We start from the raw sequence: 13,157 nt of genomic DNA, 5'->3' as shown, positions 1-13,157 counted from the left end.
ATAAAATCAAATGAATTCTTCAATTTGGTGTTCAGTTTTTAGCTGGGACATTTTGGTAGATGTGACCGTCCTGGGACCATCAATACATGACTCCTATTTTGTTATTTCTTCAAGGCTTTTCAGTATGGCTCTTCCACTATTGGACTTGAGTGGATCGATTTTATCCACACCCATCGGTATTCGTACCTTGCCGAGACTAATCCAACTGCATCATTACTTTTTGAGTACGTCACAGCCGTTTAAACGAAACTTCGGGCCGTCATGAACTTGGGTACTGCTGCTCCGCTAAAACATCTTAACTTAATGAAAGCTATTTGTACTGCATGTACTTTCCCTAACCACTCCAGCGATATCCCACATGTCTGTACTGTGACAAAGAAAAGTGTACTTTTGGAAACCGAATACGTATTATTTCAGTAGAAGAACAGATATGATTTACGAATTCACGGACGATGGTATTTTTCGAAACATTTCACTTGAATTAGTCTAACAGAATAAATAACCATCCGACAAACGGTTGGAAAGCTAAAATTTTGCATTTTAGTAGCTTTAACCAAAAAGGAACTTTCTCTCCTTTTTCAATTTCGGGTTCAAGTTCAACAGTTCGACCCGAACATGAACTTTTACTTTCAGATCAAGTTCGTGGAACTCGAAAATTTACGTGAACCTTTGTGACTTCTGAAAAATTTCAGGTTAGGTTCGAGTCCAATCCGAAAGTAAAAGTTCAGGTTCGGATCAAAGTTCAGGACCGGTTCGGGTTAAACCAAAATTGACGACAGTATTTTTGGTTGCCTTACATCATTTATCAAATTAGCCTTTCTCATACGGCGCGGCGCATACTTCAATAATTTGATCTATAGTATATTACATTGGGTGCGCAGGAAAGTATGCATATCGTGAGGGATCAATTTTGTGATACGAGCCAAACTCATGAGTGTGTGTTTAAGCGCCAAGGTTTGAAAACTTTTATTTTGACACGGGTAGTTGCATACCTCGCCTTCGGCTCGGATATGCAAACTCTACCCTATGCAACTACCCGTGTCAAAGAAACAGTTTTCAAACCTTGGCGCTTAAACACACACTCATGAGTTTGGCTCGTATCACAAAATTGATCCCTCATGATATGCATACTTTCCTGCGCACCCAATGTAAGATATTTTTTTGCCTATCCCCTCCGGAAAAGGAGCATAACATGTATGTTTACCCCCCAGGACACAACATCAAATTCATTTAACGATTTACACTTTTACTTTGCCCTCACAATTTGCATGTTTAGACACAACATCTTTATTTTAAGGTTTGCACTTTTACTTTGTATTTATAATTTGCATATGTTTTGCACGTTGTAGTCTACATTTATAAAAATAATTTATCGACAATTCGGTTGGAAAACAGATAAAATTGGAAACATTATTTCGGATTGTATTTTTATCATTTTGTTTTCTTTCGAAACTCGCGCGAAATTCGTAGTTAATTGGCTCACACTTCTTCTAAAATTGTAGGTTAAAATAGGTCTAAAATAGGTGATCACGCTGATGACTGTTCTGTGATGACATTCGTTTTAATTGTTTCGGCAAATTTGCAAAAAATATAAAAACGATGGAAATGTAATTTGTGTAATTGTTTTGTTGTTTTAGTGATATTTACTACAAATTTTGCAATCATGAGTGTTATAAAAACAAAAGTGCTAAAGTGTTATTGGAAAATATATAGATGCATGCAATAAATGACAAATAAAATGTTTTGTGTGTTTAACCAATATGATCGTCATAAGAATTTTAGTGGAAACAAATATGGCCGACTACCATATTTAGTTTTACTTCTTTTTTTTCGTTTTTGTGATTATAAAGTTAAATTTAATCAACGAAAATTGAAAAATTTGTAGTAAAATACTGTTTCAATGTCAAACAAGAACTATAACACAAATTGATTTTGTCGTGATTTTATGAACAGTATTTTAGCACAGTATACATGAACGAACTTTCCCTCTCTAGGTAGGATAGGAACTTTCCCTCCCTAGGTAGGGAATGAACTTTCCCGAACGGACACAAAATATAAAATATCCCTACATGATATACATGCTTACCGTGGGGGGTAAACATACATGTTATGCTCACTTTCCGGAGGGGATAGGTAAAAAATATTATGAAAAGAATCTTACATATGTCATGTACCAAGAAGGCTGATCTCAAAAACGATAGAGGTACAGCCGATTGCCATTTTGTTTCACAATCTCTTATGATTAACATTTTGATATTTTGTCCAATTTAAACTCAACAATCAACATACGTCTTTACCACTTTTGTTGGTTTTCTTCATCCAATTCGTTCCATTCATTCTACATGTATTTCTTTGGCGTTTCACATTTTTCCCATTTCACACGAATTTCCTTCACACGCTTGAAAGATCAGAATAGCATTAGTATTTTACATGACTTAGGATATATAGATAAAAAGTAGAATTTCCGTGTGAATTTTGTTGATCCGAGACGCAGCCGAGGTCAATAAACACACGAAAACGAGACTTTTCATCTTTTTATCCCGAGTTATGTAATGGATTTTACATGCTTTAAGCGTCGTAACTAGTGCTTGAAACACGAAAAGTACGGTTTTTGACGCATGTAGCATGTAAAATACATATAGTACACAAAAATATCTCTTCTAAATGTGTTACTGCCTTTGTGAAAAAGTCAGATGTGAGCTATATTTTCCTTTCAGAATTTTCATTGACGCTACCTAGTGCTTCTTTAACTGCTTGGACACGCAATGTATGTGGTGCCACCACAAGCAAATAACGAGAACTAACAACTTGTATGTCAATGGTGCCAATCGACAAAATCAAAAATGAAACTGAATTCGTTGGTTCAATTGAATGTGGGAAGTATGTAGAATGTAAAAGTAATGCATCCTACAATCCCATAGTCATAATTCCCTTGACTGAAAGTCAGGGTCTTACACCAGAAAATACCGAAATATGTGGGTGACAAAAAAGTTCACTATGATTGAAAATGTATGAAATTGTATGAAAAACGTTAAATGTGGGTAACAAAAAATCGTTGAAGGCACGATAACTTGAGTAATTCTCAAGCAATTTGGATGAATCTTTATTTTAAATGTGTGGAAGTAAAATACCGAGGCTAAGTTCGAAGATGGGCTATGTGGGACGAAGGATCTGGAAGCTATCCCAGAAAAACAGGATTTTACACTGTTGATTATAGCCTCAATCGAAAAAGATTACTTTGATGAAATTTGATTTTGTTGCGTTGTGTGTGTAAATCGTATAAGTATGTTTTCGATAATGTGCATGAAACAAGTAGAAAGAAAAATTTCGTCACTACATGCCCAGCCTCTAACCGGTAAACATCTCTTGTTAGTGAACTGCTAACAACTTGATAGTTGACTATCAAATTTGATAGTTGACTATCAACTTGATAGTTGACTATCAACTTGATAGTTGACTATCAACTTGATAGTTGACTATCAAATTTGATAGTTGACTAACACCTTGATAGTTGACTATCAAATTTGATAGTTGACTAACAACTTGATAGCTGATTATCAAATTTGATAGTTGATATCAAATTTGATAGTTGACTATCAAATTTGATAGTTGACTATCAAATTTGATAGTTGACTAACAACTTGATAGCTGATTATCAAATTTGATAGTTGATATCAAATTTGATAGTTGACTATCAAATTTGATAGTTGACTATCAAATTTGATAGTTGACTATCAAATTTGATAGTTGACTATCAAATTTGATAGTTGACTATCAAATTTGATAGTTGACTATCAAATTTGATAGTTGACTAACAACTTGATAGTTGACTATCAAATTTGATAGTTGACTAACAACTTGACAGTTGACTATCAAATTTGATAGTTGACTAACAAATTTAATGCGTCTACTCCCAAAGAAAGATGTTTTTTTTACTCAAGGTTTTACGGCAGAAATATTTCATGAGCACACTATGATTGAAAAGTGTAGGAAATTTTATGAAAAACATTAAATGTAACCATCATTCTTTGCAGGCAATATAAGATATAAGTCATTCTCAACAAATTTCTGAATATTTTTTTTTAATTCATTATTGCAACAATCAAACAAAATATGTTACAACTAACATACGATTGTGAAATTTGCGGCCAGAGCGAAGCGAGGGCCGTAATTCTCACGAGTCGTGATAATTTTATGATATATTATAGAAAAATTCAATTTTACCGATAAAAAATAATAAAATACCGATAGAAATGTGGTACATGTCGCTGGCACCTCTTCAGTAAATCAGTAAAAAGTAAAAAAAAAATTGTCTTTCCTTCAGCCTTTGTCGATTTTGGAAATATAAAGCAAAGGCGGGTCGTTCCTAGCGAATTCATCCTTTTACAAAATGTAACGAGAAGGCGTTTTGTTCGTTCCAAGTGAATTCATCCTTCTACAAAATGTAATGAGAAGGCGTTCTGTTCGTTCCTAGGGAATTCATCCTTTTACAAAATGTAACTTAAAGACGTTTTGTTCGTTCCTAGGGAGATTCATCCTTCTACGAAATGTAACTTAAAGACGTTTTGTCAATTCCTCACTCTTGTCGTTTTCTGAATCGACAAAAGTGAAGAAACGAAAAATTATTTATCGGTCGTTTATTACCATCCACATTTTATTCACGAGTGACGGTTTTGCGTACTAAACTGTAAGAGAAGAACATCTATCGGTTTTTTTTTTAATTTTTTACCAAAGTGAAAGAGTCCTCTCATCGTTCCATATTTGTAAAACTTCGCATCTACTCTGACTAAATTTGACAAAATGACAATTAAACAGAATAATAGATAGCTCATACGAGTGGGAAGTTTGCGGCCAGAGCGAAGCGAGGGCCGTAATTCACACGAGTCGCATTTTATTTACGATTTGTGGTTGATTGAAAATCTTGCTGCAAATTTATAAGAAAAATGAGAACTCAAAAAATTGTCAGTCAAGGGACCTGACCCGCCCAAAAGGTGGGACCTAGTATAATTGGGTAACTGTACTAATACAATATGCGAACAAAAAATCGAATGTTGTTCTGTTATTCATCTAAACATCTGTGGGTTTGTTTCGTTGCCTTTCGAATGAATATGTTTGTTCTCGTTCTTGGATGATAGCGGCAATGGGAAAATGAAAAGGCGGTTTGTTTTGCAATATTTCGGATCTAATTTCGACCCTTCATCAGGCTATAATTGATAAATTGAATACATAAAAAACTAATTACAATTACATTGACTTCTGAAAGTTACCTTTAAGACTAAATCACAATTTAAAAAACTAATTTGAAGCGAAACTAAATTACTTAATCATTTTGTACACATTGTCATCACAGAAGTTGATGACAAACAGAGTTTGTTGACATTTTCTTCTTTTTCGAAAAATTGGAGAGGTTTCCTGGTTTTCTATCACTTATGGATGCGTTCTGGTTCACTTTCTATTCTTGAACAGGTTAACGTATGAATCGTGGAGTCCGTGCGTATCAAACAACAGGTTACAGGTGTTATCGGTGTTGCAAATGTGCATTTTCTCCGCGATTGCTCTTTGATGATAGTTCGGGATGTGGTCCAGAATAGTGATTTTGTCGAAGTAAAAATTATGGCTGTTTTTCACTGCGTGAATAGTTAGTCCGGTGGTTTCCGTTAACTTTTTCAGCTTTATATCACTTTTATGTTTACTTGTTCTGTTAATTAATCTCTGTTTCGTGTTACCTGGGTACTTTGCTGGGCAATTTAGACAGTCTATTCTGTACACAACTTTCGATTTCATATTATTTGGTACCGGGTATTTAGTTCTTGAGTATAGATTACCAATGTTGTTACCAGCTTTGCATCCTAAAGCCATGTTGTGTTCGCGCATAACTTTATTGATCCTTTCAGACAAACCTGGTACATACGTATGGTGTTGCGATGTAACGTGGCTTTGGCTGGTTCACGTTCATGTTGTTTTTACCATTGTAAAACCGATTCACTCTTTCTTTCAGTACATTGTTTACGAAATCGTCAGGATATCCGTTATCGTGTAGCCTTAAAGGTAACTTTCAGAAGTCAATGTAATTGTAGTAATTAGTTTTTTATCAATTATAGCCTGATGAAGGGTCAAAATTAGATCCGAAATATTGCAAAACAAACCGCCTTTTCATTTTCCCATTGCCGCCTTCATCCAAGAACGAGAACAAACATACTCATCTAAACATTTCTACCTATTGTGATAGTCCGAGAGCAGACTGTTTGACAACAATTTTTTTTACGAACGAACGAAAGCAAGCCAACGATAATAAAAGATATCTAAAATTTGAACAGTGAGCAAGGGCGAGCAATTCAATGTGTGTGGGAAAGCGGCAAGCATTCAAATTTATACCATTTGTGGCAGTTTGTGATGAAAGCGCACTCTAGGTGTGAAGATGTTCATTGAACGTTTCAGTCGAGTTTCGGCGCGAATAATATTATATGATGATGAGAATGGTCTCTGTTAGTTTTAGTTAGTTTTTAGTCTTTAATTGTAAGTTGAAGAGGCCAGTTGGCAAATAAATAAAGTACAAAATATCATAAAGTCTAATTTTGTCCATGGTCCTTCGAGCCGGATCATGGACAAAATTAGACTTTATGATATTTTGTACTTTATTTATTTGCCAACTGGCCTCTTCAACTTACATGTCACCACACCTTGCTGCATTTTGATACATCTCGCTACATGACGCTACACCTTGCTACATCTCGCTACATCTCGGTACACCAGTTACTCTTTACTCTCCAATTGCTTTCTCTTGTTCAAGTGCCTTTCTACCAAACTCAGCACTTTCACCATTACTGCTCTTCATTCTTTTTTGCAATGTTGTGAATGGAATGTTGTATCGTCGGGAGGCTTGTCTAAGGCTGAGCTCCTTGTTGCGGACTTATTGAATTGCTTATTTCAAAGTATCAGACGTCCAGCTACCTTTCTTCGTCTTGCGTTGGTAATTTCTATATGGCATCTATAGAGAAATTTGGGATTACTATTCCAATTTCCAATTACGAAATGTTTCTATACACAAAAATATGAAAACGTACCGTTGGGACAAACACAAATAAAAGTAACACAAGTTGGACAAATACAAAATACTGATAGCCATTGGCGACATAGCGTCGATCGACATAACTCCAAAAAAAAAAGCTGACACAAAAACAACAATTTTTGGGGGATCCAATTGAACAAAAACACCACTATTCACATAAACATATAACTGCATAATCAACTAAACATAAATTTATACAAATTCACTGAAATATTCTCACTTTTTCGTCGGATTGAGCACAGCCAATTTTGTTAACGATATAGTGCTTGAATTTTATTGTCGAATGAATAAAAGAAAAGTCGAAGAAAGATTGCCGAAACTCGAAAAATTAGTTATTTGTTCGAAATGTTGGTAGTTTTGCTTCAAAGTATTTCGAAAATAACATTTTTGAATAAATCGGATATAATAATCAACCATTACAAGAACTGGCGGTTTATTGAATGTACAATGAACCGCTAGCTCTCCTACAGTTGCAGACCGCGTAATGAAATTTATCAGGCTACGAATCAATTAACTGCAGCACTATGTACATTAAATCCTATCGATATGAGTAACGTATTAAAGAATCAAAGTGAACACATTTTTATGAATTGTCAAAGTTTAGTTTCGAAAATAATCAACACAATGTGCATCCATTTAGGATGATGCACAAATTGCTAGACTAATTGTAGATGCCCCTAAGTAGTTACACTAAATGTGCATTCATTTAAGATGATGCACAATTAGTTAGACTAAATGTGCATCCATTGAAAATGATGCACAATGTGCTAGGGGGCCATTCACAAATTACGCACGCACCAAATTCGAAATTTCGTATCCCCCCTCCCCTCTTGCACGCGAAAATGTATGGAGAAAATTTCAAAAATGTATGAAGCGTACGCTTTTGTCAAACCCCCCTCCCCCTTAAGAGCGTGCGTAATTTGTGAATGGCCCCTAGACTAATTGTAGATGCCTCTCAATTGATGCACAATTAGTTAGACTAAATGTGCATCCATTTAAGATGATGCACAATTAGTTATTGAAAATTGTTGTTTTGCTTGCGTTGACCAATTTAAAAAACAAGTCGCCTTGCGTGAACGTTATTTTTTATTGATTGCCTTGCATTCTGATGCTATGACCATCCATCTTCAGGGCTAAAAGTTACATTCGCATTTAGAGCTACTTGTCTTAGGGGCCATTCACTTTGCGTTTCAGACTATTATTCATTTTGCTTTTGAAAATTAGTCTGAGTTTTCCGAACGCTGCCCATGCAAGACCAATCCTACGTCTTATTTCTGCAGTTTGGTTGTCCAGACCTAACTTCAGTTTATGTCCTAGATATACGTAGCTGTCGACTCGTTCAATGACAGTGTCACCAATTTTGATTTCTCTATCGTCCCCGATGTTGGTCATGACTTTTGTTTTCGATAAGTTCATCTTGAGGCCAACTTTGCTTGCCTCTTCACTTAACTGTTGTAGCATAAGCTGAGCCTGACCTAGATTCGCTGCTATCGGTACAATGTCATCAGCGAAGAAGAGATTGCTCAGATACTCTCCATTTATCTTTATTCCCATTTTACGCCACTTTAACTTCTTAAAAATACTCTGCAGAATCGCCGTGAATAATTTCGGTGAAATGGTGTCACCCTGCCTTAAACCTCGGCCAATTCTGAGTTTCTCCGTGCTCTTATGAAGTTTTATAAATGAAGTAGCATTTTTGTACACATATTTAATTGTGTTGGAGTACCTTGAGTCTACTCTACATTCGTCTAATGCGTCCAATATCGACCATGTTTCCACTGAATCGAAAGCTTTTTCGAAGTCTATGAATAGCAAGACTATGTCGATGTTGTATTCGCGACACTTCTCAATAAGCGTTCTCATCACCTGCAAATGGTCGTTTGTGCTGAAACCAGATCTGAAAGCAGCTTGTTCAACAGGTTGTAGAAATCGAACTTGTTAGTGTTCCTCTTCGTAATGATTTTCATAAACAACTTGTAGAGTGTTGACAATAGGCTTATGGGTCGGTAATTTTCCAGCTTTGTTATGTCTCCTTTTTTATGCAGCAATGTAATTACCGCATTTTCCCAGGCTTCTGGTACTTCTTCCCATTGGAGACATTGATTAAACAAAGCCGTGATTGCCTTTAATAATGAGTCTCCACCTAGTTTAATGGCTTCCACTGGAACACCATCTTCTCCGGGAGACTTTTTGTTTTTCATCTCGGCTACTGCGGCCTTGACTTCATCAACAGTTATGGCGGGCATATCCTCCGATCCCACGTTTCTTATTATTGGTCTATCTTCGGTTTCTTCCGTTGGACTCTGTCTTGCTGAAGAAAACAAATTCTCATAAAATTCTGTTGCAATGTTTAATATCGCATTACGATCCGTTTGGATCGTTCCTGTTTTGTCTCGTAATTTGAAGATTTCTTTTTTGCCGTTTGTCATTTTTCTCCGTAGGACTTTCATATTGCAGTTAGCTTCAATTATGTTTTGAGCCAATTGGACATTATAATTTCTTTCATCTGATTTCCTTGCTTTGTTTATACTTTTAGACAAGTTCCGGTATTCCACCGAATCTCGTCCTCCGTTTTTTACCAACTCTGCTCTGCTTGCGATCAGGTCTAATGTTTCTCTGCTGAGTTTCGATTCTTTCCCTTGGACGGATTTGCATTTGGATTTCATGAAACCCATTATTGTATCGACTATTTTAGTATTCAATTCGTCCAATGTTTCACATTGATTGTTGACGTTATCTAATTCGGCAGTCATTTTCGTAGCAAATTCTTCATTTTGTGTGTAAAGCCGTTGTACGTCAATCCTTTCACTTTTTTTGAACTAGTTGTTATCTTTGAAATCTGGTATTTAACGTGACTCTTGCACGAACCATTCGGTGATCACTACCGGTTGAAAAATTGTTTAGGACCTTGACGTTTTTAACGGTTGACTTACAGCCAGTTATGATGTAATCGATCTCATTTTTCGTTACACCATCTGCACTAGTCCAAGTCCATTTCCGTTGAGGCTTTCCTGCAAAAAATGAATTCATTGCGTACAAATTGTGTTGCTGTAAGAAGTTGAGTAAAGTATTTCCACGCTCATTTCTTTGGTCGTTGCTAAAACTACCAATAGAAACTTCGGAGTCTTCTTCTCGTTTTCCCAGCTTCGCATTGAAATAACCGATTAGATATTGGTAATGTGATGGGTTTTCGTCCAGAGCTTTCTCGACATCTTCATAGAATCTTTCTATTTCTTCGTCATCATGGGTGGACGTGGGTGCGTAAACCTGAATTAATTTGACACTATATCTGTTATTAATCTTCAGGCTTACGTATATCACTCGATCGGATATGATTTTCGTGTGAGTTGTGCTATCGCATAGCGCATATAAAGTAATTCGCGAATAAAATGCAACGCTCGCGGAAAATTTATCTGTGCCAGTTGCAGTTCATTCGAGTTCGAATTTAGTGTAACATGGCAATTTGATATTTCGGTCAAGCGAGTTCTGCTAGTTTTTCGATCGATCCAAAGTTAGCAGTCCGAATTGGGACTCGAAAGAGTCGGTCTCTTCGAGAGACCAGTAAAAAATATACTCTAATAGTGAAATAGTGACATAAAAGGAGAATTCCTTAGTCATCTCCGTTTCGCAGATGACATTGTCCTAGTCGCACTAAATCTATACCAAGTCATGTTAGAAGAGTTAAATGAAGAGGCTAACAAAGTTGGTCTCAAGATGAACTTATCTAAAACGAAAATCATGACAAACATTGACGACGACAGACAAATAACAATTGGAGATACAGTTATTGAAAGAGTCGATAGCTATGTATACCTTGGTCACAAACTGAAATTAGGTCTAGACAACCAAACTGCAGAAATCAAGCGTAGAATTGGTCTTGGATGGGCAGCTTTCGGGAAACTCAGCCTGATTTTCAAAAGCAAAATGAGTAATAGTCTAAAATGGAAAGTTTTCGATAGGTGTGTCCTTCCAGTGTTGACATATGGAGCAGAAACGTTAACATTAACCAAAGCATCTGAAAATAAGTTGAGAGTGGCACAAAGAGCCATGGAACGAAGTATGCTTGGAATTACACTCAGAGGCAAAATGACAAACCAATGGATTCGCCAACAAACAAAAGTCGTTGATGTCATGGAAAGAATTGCGTCTCTAAAGTGGAGTTGGGCAGGACATATTGCAAGAAGGACAGATGACCGTTGGACCAAAGCCATCATGGACTGGAGACCCCCCACAACAAGACCTGTCGGAAGACCACCAGAGAGATGGACAAACGGAATAAAGAAATACATCAAAGGTACATATGGACACACGAACTGGCATGTCTCTAAGGTGATGCAAAATCAACTAGACTAATTGAGCATGCCTCAGAGACAATGCACAATCAACCAGACTAATGGTGCATGTATCTCACACAATGCACAATCAACTAGACTAACGGTGCATGTCTCTTAGACAACCAAAAAGAAGCTAGACATGCTTCAAAGGTTAGCTTGTCTCAGTATAACTGGAGCAAAGAACTCGACAGCGACGATGTCGCTGGAGACGATGCTTTCACTGCCGCCTTTAGATCTTCTTGTCAAGTCTGTAGCCTTTAACTCCTCAGCGAATGTACGTTATAATGGTTGGTGGTCCTCAGAGAGTGAAGTAGGCCACTCTTCAGTCGTTAATCTGATTGAAGATGTCCGCTTGAACATGCCTAGTGACCAGATGAGGGCAGAATACATGTTAGACGATAACTTTGACTGGCTAATTCCAACGGTTGATGAATGGCTGGTAGAGGGAGGCTTCCACCCTCCCTCTGACAATGTGGTCTGTTTTACTAATGGATCCAAGAAGGATGGTCAAACGGGAGCGGGATATCTATGCGAATGTTTGGGCGTGGAACGCATTATACCTACTGGTCAGATTGCCTCTGTTTCCAGACAGAGTTGTTTGCTGTCTCAGAGGTCTGTGCAGATATGCAGCGGATGAACATTTCTAATAAGGAAGTGTACATCTGCACCGACAGTCAAAACGCCATACAAGCGGTCAGTTCACCCTGTGTCAGGTCAAGAACGGCTTTAGACTGTAAGGTTGCGCTGAATACCCTAGGGGTATCCAACTCTGTCACGATTGTCTGGGTACCTGGCCATAAGGGTATTGCAGGAAACGAAAAAGCTGACCTCGTAACTAACAAAGGGGCAGAATCTGATTTTATTGGACCAGAGCCGTTGTTTGGAATCCCAGTATCCACGAGAAAGGCCATTGTGAAAGAATGGGTGATACGGGAACACAAAAAGAGATGGATGCAATATGGAGGAGCCAGACACACGAAAATATTCTGTAAAGGCCCGTCAGTGAACTTGAGGAAGTCCCTCCTGGATCTCAAAAGGAGTGATATGAAACGAGTGGTCGAAGCTGTCTCGGACCATGGAGAACTGAACAAACATCTCTTTGATATCGGTTACGCTGATAGTCCTAGATGCCTCTGTGGACGGGGTGAAGAGACCGGACACCACGTGATAAGCGAATGTCCGAGGTATAGAGTTCTAAGGAGAAGGTTTTTAGGTAAACCGGAACTTTTTGGTCCGGACCTAGAGGTTAGTTCAATGGATTTAACCAATCTGGTTGTTTTTCTTAGGAAAACCGGCAGGTTCCCATGAATACTTTGTTGGATTAGGTAATTTACACTAATCTAGTGTTCGATGTTTAAACTTTAGTATGTCTGGAAACTAAATTTTCTCGTATGATTTTCATTCTGTTTTATCACTTAATACAATTCAGTTCGTAATTAAGCTGCTCTGTGTTTCAATACAATTAAAGGAAATCTACGGAATCTAAGATACTTATCACTCTCTGCTCGGTCTCTCTCTCCAATCGTCAATTGGATTCGTATCGTTTTTTTTCGCATCCAATTTCGTTATACCTCTGGTTCCGTCTGGGTCACAACGACGCTGATGATGGACTTACGTTTTTTTACTGGTATATCTGATTTCTTTTTGATTTTATGTGTATAAGTTTTTCAACTGTTGATGTATGCTTATCAGCGCTTAGCGCAACCTCTTTGTATTGTTTTGCTTATGTTAAGTAAACAAGGAAGGGGACTAGT

This window comes from Bradysia coprophila (assembly GCF_014529535.1).
Source record: "Bradysia coprophila strain Holo2 chromosome X unlocalized genomic scaffold, BU_Bcop_v1 contig_34, whole genome shotgun sequence".
In the NCBI taxonomy this organism is placed as follows: domain Eukaryota; kingdom Metazoa; phylum Arthropoda; class Insecta; order Diptera; family Sciaridae; genus Bradysia; species Bradysia coprophila.
The sequence above is the reverse complement of the archived record's forward strand: the minus strand, read 5'-3'. Positions refer to the sequence as shown.